At 50.8% G+C, this 16,969-nt stretch overlaps 1 pseudogene across 1 annotated transcript in view; it reads left to right on the top strand.

Moving 5' to 3' along the window:
• Positions 1-1,234: 1,234 nt before the first annotated feature.
• Positions 1,235-16,969, top strand: part of LOC147096734 (TNF receptor-associated factor 3-like) — a 46,825-nt pseudogene continuing 31,090 nt past the window's right edge. Inside the window, exons 1-3 of the transcript XR_015074542.1 lie at positions 1,235-1,492; positions 9,599-9,650; positions 12,363-12,467. The product of XR_015074542.1 is annotated as a TNF receptor-associated factor 3-like (transcript). The remainder of the gene's footprint in view (positions 1,493-9,598; positions 9,651-12,362; positions 12,468-16,969) is intronic.

Raw genomic sequence — 16,969 nt, 5'->3', positions numbered from 1 at the left:
TGCGGCTCGTTCAAAAATTCAGTGCGGGTTTTTTTTTCCCCAATTTAAAAGCCGGCTGCGTGGGAGCGCGAGGGTGCGGCACGGCTGCGCAGCTTAAGGACATAAGAAATAGGAGCAGGAGTCGGCCATTCGGCCCCTCGAGCCTGCTCCACCATTCAGTAAGATCGTGGCTGATCATCGACCTCAACTCCACTTTCCCGCCCGATCTCCATATCCCTTGATTCCCCTAGAGCCCAAAAATCTATCGATCTCCGTCTTGAATATACTCAACGACTCAGCCTCCACAGCCCTCTGGGCGAGAAAATTCCAAAGATTCACAACCCTCTGAGTGAAGAAATTCCTCCTCATCTCAGTCCTAAATGGCCGACCCCGTACCCTAGAAACATAGAAACATCGAAAAATAGGAGCAGGAGTCGGCCATTCGGCCCTTCGAGCCTGCTCCGCCATTCAATATGATCATGGCTGATCCTCTATCTCAATACCATACTCCTGCTCTCTCCCCATACCCCTTGATGCCTTTTGTGTTTAGAAATCTATCTATCTCCTTCTTAAATATATTCAGTGACTTGGCCTCCACAACCTTCTGTGGTAGAGAATTCCACAGGTTCACCACCTTCTGAGTGAAGAGATTTCTCCTCATCTCAGTCCTAAATGTCCTACCCCGTATCCTGAGACCGTGACCCCTCGTTCTAGACCCCGCAGCCAGGGGAAACATCCTCCCTGCATCCAGTTTGTCTAGTCCTGTCAGAATTTTATACGTTTCAATGAGATCCCCTCTCATTCTTCTAAACTCGAGTGAATACAGGCCTCGTCGACCTAATCTCTCCTCATGCGACAGTCCTGCCATCCCAGGAATCAGTCTGGTGAACCTTCGCTGCACTCCCTCTATGGCAAGTATATCCTTTCTTAGGTAAGGAGACCAAAACTGCAAACAGTACTCCAGGTGTGGTCTCACCAAGGCCCTGTATAACTGCAGCAAGACATCCTTGCTCCTGTACTCAAATCCTCTTGCAATGAAGGCCAACATACTATTTGCCTTCCTAACTGCTTGCTGCACCTGCATGTTTGCTTTCAGTGACTGGTGGACAAGGACTATGCCCCCTAGTCCAGCCAGGGGGAAACAACCTCTCGGCATCGACCCTGTCAAACCCCCTTCAGAATCCTAAAGGGAACGTTGCTTCCAGCCCTTCACTATTGGGACGTTAACTTCTGTTCTCCTCTCTCTTTTTCAGTGTAGGTGGAAAGTGTTAATGGCGACAGGAAGCGGTTCAGACAGGTTAAAGTCAGGCTCGTACCAGACCTCTCCCCCTGGCAGTTACTGTAGGCCGCCCGTGCCCGGGATCCAACCACTGGAAGGGGGCCATGCCGAGGAGTTTGTTCGGCCGGTCGATGACAAGTACAAGTGTGAGCAGTGCCGCCGGGTGCTGCGCAGTGCCAGGCAGACGGGGTGCGGGCACCGGTTCTGCGAGACCTGCCTCGACGCGCTTCTCAGGTAAGCCGGGCGGTGTTTGGGGATATTGGAGGGGGGGGGGCGCATTCGGTGAGCAGGGCTGTCGGCATTTGGACGCGATCCAGGCCTGAGATGTTCAGTCAGAAGATGCAAGGTGCCGCCTCGCACCGAAAGCTTCGCCTTTTGTGGGAGCTTGCTGTGCGCACATTGACTGCCGCGTTTCCCACATTACAACAGGGACTACCCCTTCTCCTTCTTAGGCAGTCCCTCGGAACTGAGGATGACTTGCTTCCACACTAAAAATGAGTTCTCAGGTGACTGATGAGTCCAATGCGAGACCTACAGTCTCTGTCACAGGTGGGGCAGACGGTGGTTGAAGGGGCGGGTGGGTGGGGTGCTTGGGTTGACGTGCGCTCTTTGCGCTGCCTGCACTTGGCTTCCCGCTTGCTCCCAGCAAAGAGACTCGAGGGTGTTCGGCACCTTCCCGGATGCTTCTCCTCCACTTTGTGCGGTCTTGGCCCAGGGATTCCCAGGTGTCGGTGTGGATGTTGCACTTTTTCAAGGAGGTTTTGAGGGTGTCCTTGAAACGTTTCCTCTGCCCACCTGGGGCTCTCTTGCCGTGTCGGAGCTCTGAGTAGAGCGCTTGCTTTGGGAGTCTTGTATCGGGCATGCGGACGATGTGGCCCGTCCAGCAGAGCTGATCGAGCGTGGTCAAAGTTTCGATGCTGGGGATGTTGACTACACTTCAGAAAGCTCTTCATTGGCTGTACAGCACTTTGGGACATCCTGAGGATGTGAAAGTTGCTATATAAATGCAAGTTATTACTTTTTCTCTGTGGTCGAAAGCTGCATCTGTCCAGTGGGTTGCTCAGTATGGCCTTGTGATATTAACCTATTCCTCTCCTTTCTCTATCCACTTATCCATCTTCTCCTCATAATTCAGCTGGCTGTAACATTCACATAGAATCTTAGAATCCCACAGCACAGAAGGAGGCCATTCGGCCCATCGTGCCTGTGCCGGCTCTTTGAAAGAGCTCTCCCATTAGTCCCACTCCCAGACACCTTCCCCATAGCCCTGCAACTTATCCTTTTCAAGTATTTATCCAATTCTCTTTTGAAAGCTATTATTGAATCTGTTTCCACCGCCCTTTCAGGCAGCGCGTTCCAACTCGCTGCGTTAAAAAACCTTCTCCTCATCTCCCCCTCTGATTCTTTTGCCAATTATCTTAAATCTGTGTCCTCTGGTTACCGACCCTCCTGCCACTGGCGACAGTTTCTCCTTATTTACTCCATCGAAACCCCTTCATGGTTTTGAACACCTCTATTAAAATCTCCCTTCAACCTTCTCTGCTCTAAGGAGAACAATCCCAGCTTCTCCAGTCTCTCCCCGTGTCCCGCATCCCTGGTTCCATTCCAGTAAATCTCCTCCGCACCCTCTGCAAGGCCTTGAACTCCTTCCTAAAGTTTGGTGCCCAGGATTGGACACAAAACTGCATGTTTTGTTTTCTCTCGGGGGCGATTTTAACCCGGCTCGCTCAGCAGGAACCTGGCGGGCGGGCGGTTAAAATCGCCCCCTGGCTCTTACCCGTCCGAAAGCCGCCACGATCGCGACACCTGCAGCTTTAACCTGCTCTCCCGAGCAGGCGGCAAGGGCAGGCGCCCGGAGCCAACTTTACGGGGTCCTTCTTTACATAGGCATGCTGCGGCCCGATGACATCATGCCCCCCCACCCCCGACTGTAATTTTAACTCAGGCCTGAGCGGGGGAAATCCACCCGGAGTTAAAATGGGGGCCACTTTTGAGATCCCGATAGTGAAGTGTGAGTGCGGGAGGTCACTGTGTCACAGTGTGAGTCTCCGCACCAAATACGAAAGAGTTGGTAGCGCTGTCAGACTAATACCTGGGATGGCAGGAATGATGTATGAGGAGAGATTGGGTCGTTTAGGCTTATACTCGCTGGAGTTTAGAAGAATGAGAGGGGATCTCATTGAAACTTATAAAATTCTAACAGGACTAGACAGACTAGATGCAGGAAGGATGTTCCCGATGGCGGGGGAGTCCAGAACCAGGGGTCACAGTCTAAGGATAAGGGGTAAGCCATTTAGGACAGAGATGAGGAGGAATTTCTTCACCCAGAGAGTGGTGAACCTGTGGAATTCTCTGCCACAGAAGGCAGTTGAGGCCAATTCATTAAATATATTCAAGAAGGAGTTAGATATATTTCTTGAGGCTAAAGGGATCAAGGGATATGGGGAGAAGGCAGGGACAGGGTACTGAATTTGGATGATCAGCCATGATCGCATTGAATGGCGGAGCAGGCTCGAGGGGCCGAATGGCCTACTCCTGCTCCTATCTGCTATGTCTCTATGGCCTAGAAATTCAGTGCCCTTAGCACCGATTTTGCGGCGCTAGAGGGCCTAGCGCTGCAATTGGCGCCGGTTCCTAAATTGCCTGGGGCCCTTCCGCGGCGGTAGACCGGTAGCGCTGTGCCGGCACCGATGACGTCATCGGTGTGCGCAGCGTCCCGGTTGCCGTGGTAACCCGGCCCCAAGCCGAAATTCAGTTGCGGCCGCCTCGCCAGTGGCAGCCGCAACTAAGACTCCGGCAAACGAGTGTTGCCGGAGTCTGCGCCGGCGCTTTAAGGAGGCGCGGCGGCCGGCCGCTTTCCCGCCGGCCGCCTGCCCGCAGCTCCCTCCCCGGACTTCTCCCCCCCCCCCCCCCCCCCGGAACAGATGCAAGCCCGGCACTTGTCCGAGGTGCCGGGCTCATTTTTGAAGAGATTTGCGCGGGCCGCGGCCGGGTGCAGGCAGCTCCTCCTTAACGGAAGGAGGAGGCCTGCACTTCCCGAGCCTGCCGCACCGCAGCGGGCGCGCGTTGCGCCAGTTTTCAGGCGCTAAAACCCTTCAGTAGCGCCGGCAGCCGTTTGGGCGCGGCGCTACTGAATTTTTGGCGCGCGCAAAGGGACTTAGCGCCGGCGCTAACTTCCGGCGCTAAAGCCCTGGCGCAGCGCAAACTCAATTTCTAGGCCATATGTTTCTATGAGTCCTCCTCCCCCTGTGCTCAACAGGCTAGTCACCTGTATTCTAGGGCCCCCTAGGCCCTGAGTTCTACAGATTGGTCGGCCTGTCTGTAAGGCTCCCCTGGTTCCCTTCACTCCACAGATTCCGGCACCTGTGAAGAAGCAGCTTGACTCGGTGACCTAAGTTAAATATTCTGCTGCTGCGCCATCTGGCCTAGTCTCAGTCAGGGGAAAGCTGCGATTGCCATGGTAACGTGTCCTGAATAAGTCTGCGTGTCCGTACGGACAGGAAATGGTTTCTACAAACAACAACAACTTGCCTTTATTATAGCGCCTTTAACGTAGTAAAACGTCCCAGGGCGCTTCACAGGAGCGATTATCAAACAAAATTTGACACCCAGCCACATAAGGAGATATCAGGGCAGATGTCTGGTCAAAGAGGTAGGTTTTAAGAACTGTCTTAAAGGAGGAGAGAGAGGTAGAGAGAGGCGGAGAGGTTTAGGGAGGGAATTCTGGAGCTCAGGGCCCAGGTAGCTGAACCACGGCCACCAGTAGTGGAGCGATAGCAATCAGGGGGCCAGAATTAGAGGAGTGTAGATATCTCAGGGGCGGGGGTGAGTTGTGGGGCTGAAGGAGATTACAGAGATAGGGAGGGGGCGAGGCCATGGAGGAATTTGAACACATGGATGAGAATTTTGAAATCGAGGCGCAGCTTAACCGGGAGACAATGTAGATCAGCGAGCAAAGGGGGTGATGGGTGAACAGGACTTGGTGCGAGTTAGGACACAGGGCAGCAGAGTTTTGGATGACCTCAAGTACTATTTTAATCCGGAAAACTGATTGGACGGAGAGCTTGATGCAGGAGCCGTCAGAGCTTGTGGTGTTCTCTCGAACTTGCCACCTTGTTAAGCGATTGCAGCTACTTTGCGTTCCTGGAACATCGCATCCTGAATAACTCCCTAAAACATACATCAAAAACTGGGAGGGATAGTCAGCAAGCAAGAGGAAGTGGTGCGTCTGTGAGGGACTCCCCCTGTGGAAATGTTTGGTTGGTGACTAGAGGTCGCCAACTCCTCCAGGATTGGCCTGGAGTCTCCAGGAATGAAACCCAGGGGAGGAAAATCACAGGGACATTTGAAAAAATTCTGGGGGGTTTTTTTCTTCCATTTTCTTTGAATGTTTTTACTTATTAGTTGTAAAAATATGGGCGATGGGGGAAAAGGCTGTTTGACCGGGCGGGGCGGTTGTAGGCGGGAGGTCACATGGTGGAGCCTCCAGGAATACGGCCAATCAGAGTTGGCAACCCTATTGGTGATGGAACTTCACAAGGACCCATCGAGCATTGCAGATGGTTTGGCCAGCTGCTTTATTCATTGTCTTCTTCTTGTGTATGTCAGTAGCAAAGCAAATCAAATGTCAATATCCAAGTCAGATATCTAGGCCAAAGCTTCCGGTGTAACAGCGTGGATACCTTGTAGGCTGCCTGCGAATTTCCTCTGAGGGCAGTGCTCAATGATGTGTTCCAGGGTCTGATTAGGAGCTCTGCAGTCACCTGATGGGGATGCTTTAATCTTCCATCGTATGGAGAAGGTGGCATCATCTACCATGACCAGTTCTGAGGAGGTTGATGGTTGTCCACTGTTGGCGAGGAAGCTTCGATCCTTCAGGTTGTACGGCGGGCTCCTCTATAAGGAATCCATTCCGCACGTCGCAGTTCTTCCAGGCATATCGCCCTCGCTCTTCAAGGCTGAGGAGAGATCGCCACAAGGGCTTCGGCGCGCGTCCAAAATGGCCTTGGACGATGGATGAAAATCTCCTCTTGCTGTTGGCTGTGGGTAATTCCCAGTGCACGTGGACCCAGCTCAAAGCTGGCCCACGTTCAGCAAAAGGTGTCGTTAATTTGTCAGTCTGGCTCAGGCAGGTCTTAAGGTTGCCAGCTGTGAGAAATGGAAACGGTGAAAGGTGTAGGGTGAAAGACTTGCATTCCTATAGCGCCTTTCACGACCTCAGGACGTCACAAAGCACTTTACAGCCAATGAATAACTTTTTGAAGTGTAGTCACTGTTGTAATGTAGGAAACGCGGCAGCCAATTTGCGCACAGCAAGCTCCCACAAACAGCAATGTGATAATGACCAGATCATCTGTTTTTAGTGATGTTGGTAATAACACTTAATGCACTGCCTTTTTTTAATTTGTTTATGGGATGTGGGCGTCTCTGGCAAGGCCAGCGTTTATTGCCCATCCCTAGTTGCCCTCGAGAAGGTGGTGGTGAGCCGCCTTCTTGAACCGCTGCAGTCCGTGTGGTGAAGGTACTCCCACAGTGCTGTTAGGGAGGGAGTTCCAGGATTTTGACCCAGCGATGATGAAGGAACGCCCGATATATTTCTAAGTCAGGATGGTGTGTGACTTGGAGGGGAACTTGGAGGTGGTGGTGTTCCCATGTGCCTGCTGCCCTTGTCCTTCTAGGTGGAAGAGGTCGCGGGTTTGGGAGGTGCTGCCGAAGAAGCCTTGGCGAGTTGCTGCAGTGCATCTTGTAGACGGTACACACTGCAGCCACTGTGCGCCGGTGGTGGAGGGAGTGAGTGTTTAAGGTGGTGGATGGGGTGCCAATCAAGCGGGCTGCTTTGTCCTGGATGGTGTCGAGCTTCTTGAGTGTTGTTGGAGCTGCACTCATCCAGGCAAGTGGAGAGTATTCCATCACACTCCTGACTAGTGCCTTGTAGATGGTGGAAAGGCTTTGGGGAGTCAGGGGGTGAGACACTCGCCGCAGAATACCCAGCCTCTGACCTGCTCTTGTTGCCACAGTATTTATGTGGCTGGTCCAGTTAAGTTTCTGGTCAATGGTGACCCCCAGGATATTGATGGTGGGGGATTCAGCGATGGTAATGCTGTTGAATGTCAAGGGCCAGTGGTTAGACTCTCGCTTGTTGGAGATAGTCATTGCCTGGCACCGTGATAAGAAAGAACTCCTATTTCTATAGCGTCGTTCACATCCTTGGGATCTCCCAACATTTTGCAGCCAATGAAGTACTTTTTTAGAAGTGTAGTCACCGTTGTAATGTGGGAAACGCGGCAGCCAATTTGCGCACAGCAAGATCCCAACGCAACAACGAGCGGGGTACGTTTAACTGGGTGACGCTTTCCTCAGATCTTTACTTCTGGCGAAATTGTAAAAAAAAACTTGTCGATGGAATGTATTTAAAGTTATGTAACAATAGCCGTCAGTGCATTATCAGGTCAAATTCATTGCCGTCTGGTACTGTACGGCATTGATGTGCGCCCTAGGTAGAGTAGTGTGGTGGTTGTGTTACTGGACTAGTAATCCACAGCCCGAGCTCAAATCCCACTGGCAGTTTGATAATTTTTTATTCAATTTAAAGAAATCTGGAATTTCTTTTCCAAAAACCTGTCTCAGCATAAAGCGACTGTAAAGCTGTCGGATTGTCGGCATAACCCAACTGGGTTCAACTAATAAGCTCGAGGAACAGCACCTCATCTTCCGATTAGGCACTTTACAGTCTTCCGGACTCGATATTGAGTTCAACAATTTCAGATCATAACCTCGGCCCCTATTATTATATTTTTATATCCACACCTTTGGTTTGTGCCCTTCCCCCTTTTTTCTCTCTCCCACATGGCAGCTGTCTCTCACTCTGCCAGCGCATTTCACACCTAATCTAGAGTCGTCTTTTGTCTCTTTACCTGTCCTATTACCATCTCGTCTCGCCTTGAATATCTCTCAATGTCTCTTCACCTCTCACTGACCTTCCCTTTTGTTCTTTCATCCCCTCCCCCATTTCCCAGCTCCCAAACTGGCCTTTTAATCGGTTTCATTTCCTGCCTTTTCTCTCAGTTCTGACGAAGGGTTTCGACCTGAAACGTTAACTCTGTTTCTCTCTCCACGGATGCTGCCCTGGCCTGCTGAGTTTTTCCAGCGTTTTCTGTTGTTATTTCGGATTTCCAGCCTCCGCAGTATTTTGCTATCGTAATGGTTCAACTAATGTCCCTTTTAGGGGAAGGAAACCTGCCCTCCTTGCCCAGGTCTGGGCCTACTTGTGACTCACCTGCCCTCTTGAAACAAGCCGCTCAGTTGTATCAAGCCACACCTTGACCGCACGGACTGCAGCGGTTCAGTAAGAAGGCCCAACACCGCCACCTTCTCAAGGGCAACTGGAGATAGAAACATAGAAAAATAGGAGCAGGAGTCGGCCATTGGGCCCTTCGAGCCTGCTCCGCCATTCAATATGATCATGGCTGACCCTCTATCTCAATACCATATTCCCGCTCTCTCCCCATACCCCTTGATGCCTTTTGTGTCTAGAAATCTATCTTATCTCCTTCTTAAATATATTCAGTGACTTGGCCTCCACAGCCTTCTGTGGTAGAGAATTCCACAGATTCACCACCCTCTGAGTGAAGAAATTTCTCCTCATCTCAGTCCTAAATGTCCTACCCCGTATCCTGAGACTGTGACCCCTCGCTCTAGCACCCCCAGCCAATGGAAACATCCTCCCTGCACCCAGCCTGTCTAGCCCTGTCAGAATTTTATACGTTTCAATGAGATCCCCTCTCATTCTTCCAAACTCTAGTGAATACAGGCCTAGTCGACCCAATCTCCCCATATAAGACAGTCCTACCATCCCAGGAATCAGTCTGGTGAACCTTCGCTGCACTCCCTCTATGGCAAGTATATCCTTTCTTAGGTAAGGAGACCAAAACTGCACACAGTACTCCAGGTGTGGGCTCACCAAAGCCCTGTATAACTGTAACCAATAAATGCCGGCCTTGTCAGCCACACACACTTCCCGAGAATGAATATTTTTTTAAAAAAAGATTCAGTTCCTATACATGTGCAGTGCACACCGGGAATGACCGGTTCACTCCCGTCTGGTACTGTGTGTGTGTCCAGGGCCAGTTCTCTTGACAGGGTTCCCTTGGCAGCAGAGGAGATGATATTGGAGAGCGATGTTCAAGGTGAGGGAGGCTGTATTCTGATGAGTGCAGTAACTATAAACGGTGCACAGATCCTGGAGAAATGGTGAAAAGCCTGCTTATTACAGCTGCGTTTAAGAAAGAAAGAGGCTTCTTATTTCCTGTTCATCGTAACACATTGTGATTTTATTTCTAGGTTCCCTGGTCACGTCTGCCCAGCTGACCAGGAGGCCCTGGATGGCACTGAGGTAAATGAACTTAATCAATCTTTGGTCCTTTCTGTCCTGGGCTCCCCGACCAGCAAGACCTCGAATTTAAAATTCTCAATCCTCGTGTTCATATCCCTCCACGGCCTCGCCCCTCTCCCTATCTCTGTAACCTTCTCCAGCCCCACAACCCTCCGGGGTCTCTGCCTTCTTCCAATTCTGGTCTTTTGCGCATCCCCTGATTTTCATCGTCTCACCATTGGCGGCCGTGCCTTCAGCTGCCGAGGCCCCTAAGTTCTGGAATCCCCTCCCTAAACCTCTCCGCCTCTCTCTCCTCCTTCAAGACGCTCCTTAAAACCTACCTCTTTGACCAAGCTTTTGGTCACCTGTCCAAATATCTCCTTATCTCTTTTTGTCTGATAATCGCTCCAGTGAAGCTATGTTAAAGGCGCTATACAAATGCAAGTTGTTGTTGTTGAAGGCACCAACACTTCTGGGATACAGTTCCACAGAAGCCAGGCACCCTGCAGTATCTCACCCAAGTGGCCATTCTTCATGTGGGAGCATCGGCGATGTGTGTGAGAAAGCTGTTCGACTACAGGAAGCTTCACAGCCAAAGCCCGACCGACCTTCACCCGCCTGCGTTAGGGTCAGGATCAGGAACCCTGGCTAATGTTTGCCCCCCCCACCCTAGCTCATGGATACTATGTCCAATAGCAATGCCTATGGTCAGACTGACTAAGGTTAGTTGACTCAACTCATACCAGGGACTGGACCTGGGATCTATTGGTGTGCACCTCCATTCTACATTCGGCAGTGTAAAGACTGTGACCGTCAACAACAGAAGAACATAAGAGCTAGGAGCAGGAGTCGGCCACTCGGCCATTCAATAAGATCATGGCTGATCTTCTACCTCAACTCCTCTTTCCCGCACTATCCCCATATCCCTCGATTTACCTAGAGTCCAAAACTCTATCGATCTCTGTCTTGGATATACTCAACGACTGAGCCTCCACAGCCCTCTGAGGTAGAGAATTCCAAAGATTCATCACCCTCTGAGTGAAGAAATTCCTCCTCATCTTAGTCTTAAATGGCCGACCCCTTATCCTGAGGCTGTGACCCCTGGTTCTGGACCCACCAGCCAGATGGTTCTCCCTCCAGGCAAATGGATTCACAAAACAGAGCCCCTTTAAATAGTTCAATTCATTCCATTGAACCAAATCATAGAACGCTACAGCACAGAAGGAGGCCATTCAGCCCATCGTGCCTGTGCCGGCTCTTTGGTTTAGTCCCACTCCCACTCGCTCTTTCCAAAATAGCCCTGTATAATTTTCCCCTTCAAGCATTCCTCCAATTCCCCTTTCGAAAGTTACTATTGAATCTGCTTCCGTTCAGACAGTGCGTTCCAGATCACAACAATCCGCTGAGTAAAAAATAAAATTGTCCTCGTCTCGCACCCCCCCCCCCCCGGTTCCTATAAATCGCTGGGATGGGACCAGTTAGTTTTCTCACCTGTGTTTCTTTCTCATCTTGCCCTGTCATTGGGGGGTGGGGGGTCGGTTAAAGCCCCTTGTCATACATTACAGATCCCTCTGTATTCGCTGCTCACCATGCGGTCTCCTCTACATTGGGAAGACCAAACACAGATTGGGTGACCGCTTTGCGGAACACCTCCGTTCAGTCCGTAAGGGTGACCCCGAGCTCCCGGTCACCTGTCGTTTTAATTCACCGCCCCATTCCCACTCGGACCTCACCGTCCTTGGCCTCTTGCATTGTTCCACGGAAGCTCAGCGTAAACTCGAGGAACAGCACCTCATCTTCTGATTCGGCACTTTACAGCCTTCCGGACTCAATATTGAGTTCAACAATTTCAGATCATAACCTCGGCCCCTATCATATTTTAATATATTTTTTAACCACACTTTTGGTTTGTGCCTTTTCCTTTTTTTCCCTCTCTCCCACATGACAGCTGTCTCTCACTCTGCCAGCGCATTTCACACTTCATCTAGAGCCATTGTCTGTTTCTTTACCTGTCCTATTACCATCTCGTCTCACCTTGAATATCTCTCAATGTCTCTTCTTCAGAATCACAGAAACCCCACAGTGCAGATAGAGGCCATTTCGGCCCATCGAGCCTGCACCGACACATATCCCACCCGATCCCCGTAACCCCTACACCAACACATATCCCACCCTATCCCTGTAACCCCACGTATTTAATCCCCCTAACACTAAGGGTCAATTTATCATAGCCAATCAACCTAACCTGCACATCTTTGGACTGTGGGAGGAAACCGGAGCACCCGGAGAAAACCCACGCAAACACGGGGAGAATGTGAAAACTCCACACAGACAGTCGCCCGAAGCCGGATTCGAACCCGGGTCCCTGGTGCTGTGAGGCAACAGTGCTAACCACTATGCCACCGTGCATTCTTTCATCCCCTCCCCCACTTCCCAGCCCCCAAACTGCCTTTTAATCTGTTTCATTTCCTGCCTTTTTTTCTCAGTTCTGACGAAGGGTTTCGACCCGAAACGTTAACTCTATTTCTCTCTCCACGGATGCTGCCCTGGCCTGCTGAGTTTTTCCAGTGTCTTCTGTTGTTATTTCGGATTTCCAGCATCCGCAGTATTTTGTTATCATTACAGATCCCTCTCGGGTGGAGCGGTGGGTGGGAGATGGAGCGCCGACCGGGTTTTTGTTTTTGTTTTCAAAGCACCGTGCTCGTTAAAACGTGCCCGTTGTTATTTCCGCAGGTTTTCAATGACAACTGTTGCCGGAAGGAAGTACTGGGGCTGATGGTTTATTGCAGGAACAACAAGATGGGCTGCAAGCAGCAAATAGCGCTGGGGGCGCTGGAGGTGAGAAACAGCTTGTGTTTACGGCGATGGCCAATGTGTATTCAATTGGTTAAAATTACCAGAGAATCAATTCGAATTCAAAAAAAGGATTTAGAGCGGCAAAATCACGACAGGAAACTCTTTTTTATCCGGCACCGACGGGACCGGCGTGGTGCCAGTTTATCAAAAAGTCCGGATTACAGAGAGTTAAAGTTAAAAGGTACGAGAGCCCCGTACACAGCAACAAATCCAGGCTTCCCTGTTGCTTAGCAACAGGTGCAAGAAGCTCGGCCACAGACCAAGCGTCCCTGTTGCTTAGCAACAAGTGCAGGAACCCCCGATTACACAGCTAAGAATCAAGAAACGGCCACTAATACTGTATGAAGAAAAACTTAACTGAACCTACTCCTGAATTTTGCCGGTTAACCGAGATTTCCGGTTGTTTGGCTGCCGGTAAATCGAGAGTTTCCTGTACTGGTGGCTTCAGCGGATGCACGTTTGGATCGAGTTCGCCTGTTGACTATTTTAGCGAAGGTTTAATCCATTGTTCACTGAAGTATTTAAATCGCAAGAGGACACAAATTAAAAGTCAAGGAGTAAGTATGACAAAGTGCTTACGGCACAGAGCCAGGCCATTCGGCCCAACTGGTCCGTGCTGGTGTTTATGCCCCACACCAGCCTCCGCCCACCCCCTCTTCATCTCACCCCATCAGCATAACAATCTATTCCTTTCTCCCTCACGTGTTTATCTCGCTTCCCCTTAAATGCATCTATACTATTCGCCTCAACCACTCCCTGTGGCAGCGAGTTCCACATTCTCACCACTCTCTGGGTAAAGAAGTTTCTCCTGAATTCCCGATTGGATTTATTGGTGACCATCTTATATTTAAGGCCCCTCGTCCGCAAGTGGAAACATCTTAAGGCGCTTCACAGGAGCAATTATTAAACAAAATTACCCAACGAAAACCTATCGATCTCAGTCTTGGAATTTTCAATTGACCCCTTTCAGCATCCACAGCCATTTTGGAGGAGAGAGATCCAGATTTCCACTACCCTCTGGGTGAAGAAGTGCTTCCTGATTTCACTCCTCAATGATTTAGCTCGAATTTTCAGATTATGTCCTCTTGTTCTGGACTTGCCCCCACCAGAGGAAACAGTTTCTCTGTGTCTACTCTGTTGAGTCCCTTTATAATTTTAAACCCCTCAATTGAATCACTCCCCAACCTTCTGCACTCAAGGGAATACAAGCCCAGTCTGTGGAAACTGTCCTCGTAATTTAACCCTTTAAGCTCCGGTGTCTTTCTGGTGAATCTGCGCTGCTCACCCTCCAAGGCCAATAGATCCTTCCTGAGGTGCGGGGCCCAGAACTGAACCCAGGTGCTTCAGATCAGGCCTGACCAAGGCTCTGTGTACAACGGAAGCAATCCCTTCCTCCCTTTGTATTCCAACCCTCTTGAGATGAAGGCCAGCATTCCATTAGCCTTTTTGATTACTTTTTGTGCCTGTGCACTCGCTTTTAGTGATTATTGTACCTAAACACTTTGGGGGAAAATTCAGTATCGTCCCGTTTGGGGCACCATTATCGGCCGTGCGCCTGGCGCTAATTATCGCCTCCGACAGCAAACTTGGCTTTTATCGCCCCTGGAGGTGATTGGAGCGCTAAATCAGGCGCTTCACACCTGTCTTAAGGCGCAAAGGCCGAGGAGCGAGGCGCTACCTCAGAGCGCTGGCGAAGCAAGGAAGGGCAAATCAAAATGAACCTGCAAAGTGCTGCTCAGTACTCAAAACTCCTTCACACAGCGTTGAATCTCTCCAGAAGTCTCTCTCTCTCTCTCAGAATGCGTGGGGCAAAAATGTCACCAACAAAAAAAGGCAGGAAGCGGTCGCCTTTAAATAGCGCTCCCCCAGCCCCTTTCTGACAGCATAACGCTCCCCTCAACCTGTCGTTGCTAGCGGCAGGCGGTAAGGCAGGGGGCGCCGCTCAATATCCGGTCCGGGGCGCTACTGGGGCGTTGCGCACTCGACTGACGTCACGATCTGCCGGCGCAGGAGATCGTGGCGGTAGTGTTTAGCACCGCCGCAAAATGTCTAGTTAATTTCGCGAGGGGCGCAAACATCGCCGCGCCCGGGCGCTAGTTGCTTTGCGCCCCATTAGCGCCCTCTTAAGGCCCTAACGGGAGACACAAACAACTGAATTTTCCCCCCTTTAATTCACTTTGCTCCTCCACAGCCGAGCTTCTCACCATTAGGAAAATATTCCCATTTGCCATTCTCAGATCCAAAGTGGATGACTTCACACTTCCCCCACATGGCACTCCATCTGCCACAGTTTTTTTGCCCACTCCCACTTAACGGGCCTGATTTTTACCGGCGCTCGGAGGGCGGGTTTGGAGGCGGGTCCGCTGTCAAAAGCACAAAGGTTGACAGCAGGTCGGTATTCCCGCTGTAAGCCCGCCTCCTTGTCAGTTTCCCAAGTGTCGGGTCTGTCATCCCCGAACAGACCCGACACCAAGCGGGCGGGTCAGCCAAGTTAGATAATTAAAAGCTTGTTAAAAGGTAGTTAAGCACCATCTTCCCATGTACTTACCATTTTACCAGGTTTTAAACGAGGTTCCCAGAGAGCGGCTATCAGGTCAGGTAAGTATGTCGGGTTCTCAATGACTCTCCATTGCTGTGAATAGGTGAAAGCTGCAAAAGTGGCTTAAAACCTACCATTTCGCAGCTGTTCACCTCCCAGTCTTAGAACTCCAAATTTGATTAATTGTTTAAAATAGTTTTTAAAAGTTATTTAGCATTCATTTAATTAGTGGGATGTTTTTTAAAATTTTATTTAAAGTTTAAGTAGTGTTTTGGGCGCCCGTAGTTTTCATGAGTTTGACAGTTCTTACTATCAAACTCATGAATGAAGTTTCCCCTCCCCTGATTGGCTGCCCAGTGCTCACCTGATCCCAGCCGGCACATCGCACTAACTACGCCGCTGGATCAGGCAAGCACAGCGCGCCGACAGCTGAACCGGGCCAGTGACAGGAATTCCAAGCAGGCCCAGGCTTCAGCTGTCGGTGCGCCGGGTAAGTGCACATCGGGGGCTTGCACGCGCGGCAAGCCCCCGATCCTAATTTCTGGGCCATTAATGATTTGGAACCCACTTTTGAGGTTTACGCACTTTGGAAGTGTTTGGAGTAATCTCTCTATCCACTGTCACCTCCTTTGGAACAACCTACCTCAACATAGGCAGATTACTTCTGTCATCTCAACCTCACCTGCCATCTATTCCATCAGCATCGGTGCCCTTGGAAGAAATCTCACCTTGGTCCTCAGAATCCCAACACTATCAGCCCCAACACCAGCATCACCGGACTGGGCTCACCAGCAGCACTAACATCCTCCGCAATCAACTGATGCTGCACTGGACGCAGGGCATCACCACCCGTGCACATTGCTGCCCAGGATGCCAGCGATGGCCTCACCATGTCTCCGGGAGTGTGTCAGTATTTACAGGGGGTCCCCGGAGTGTGTCAGTATTTACAGGGGGTCTCCGGCAGTGTGTCAGTATTTACAGGGGGTCCCCCGGGAGTGTGTCAGTATTTACAGGGGGTCCCTGGGAGTGTGTCAGTATTTACAGGGGGTCCCCGGGAGTGTGTCAGTATTTACAGGGGGTCCCCGGGAGTGTGTCAGTATTTACAGGGGGTCCCCGGGAGTGTGTCAGTATTTACAGGGGTCTCTGGGAGTGTGTCAGTATTTACAGTGGGTCTCTGGGAGTGTGTCAGTATTTACAGGGGGTCTCTGGGAGTGTGTCAGTATTTACAGGGGGTCTCTGGGAGTGTGTCAGTATTTACAGGGGGTCTCCGGGAGTGTGTCAATATTTGCAGAGGATCTCTGGGAGTGTGTCAGTATTTACAGGGGGTCTCTGGGAGTGTGTCAGTATTTACAGGGGGTCCCTGGGAGTGAGTCAGTATTTACAGGGGGTCCCTGGGAGTGAGTCAGTATTTACAGGGGGTCTCTGGGAGTGTGTCAGTATTTACAGGGGGTCTCTGGGAGTGTGTCAGTATTTACAGGGGGTCTCTGGGAGTGTGTCAGTATTTACAGGGGGTCTCTGGGAGTGTGTCAGTATTTACAGGGGGTCTCTGGGAGTGTGTCAGTATTTACAGGGGGTCTCTGGGAGTGTGTCAGTATTTACAGGGGGTCCCTGGGAGTGAGTCAGTATTTACAGGGGGTCTCTGGGAGTGTGTCAGTATTTACAGGGGGTCTCCGGGAGTGTGTCAATATTTGCAGAGGATCTCTGGGAGTGTGTCAGTATTTACAGGGGGTCTCTGGGAGTATGTCAGTATTTACAGGGGGTCCCTGGGAGTGTGTTAGTATTTACAGGGGGTCTCTGGGAGTGAGTCAGTATTTACAGGGGGTCTCTGGGAGTGTGTCGGTATTTACAGGGGGTCTCTGGGAGTGTGTCGGTATTTACAGGGGGTCTCTGGGAGTGTGTCAGTATTTACAGGGGGTCTCTGGGAGTGTGTCAGTATTTACAGGGG

This window comes from Somniosus microcephalus, chromosome 34, assembly GCF_052327205.1.
Source record: "Somniosus microcephalus isolate GS21.2 chromosome 34, FLI_Smic_1.0, whole genome shotgun sequence".
In the NCBI taxonomy this organism is placed as follows: Eukaryota; Metazoa; Chordata; class Chondrichthyes; order Squaliformes; family Somniosidae; genus Somniosus; species Somniosus microcephalus.
Note: the sequence above shows the minus strand (reverse complement) of the source record. Positions and strands in the feature narration are given on the sequence as shown.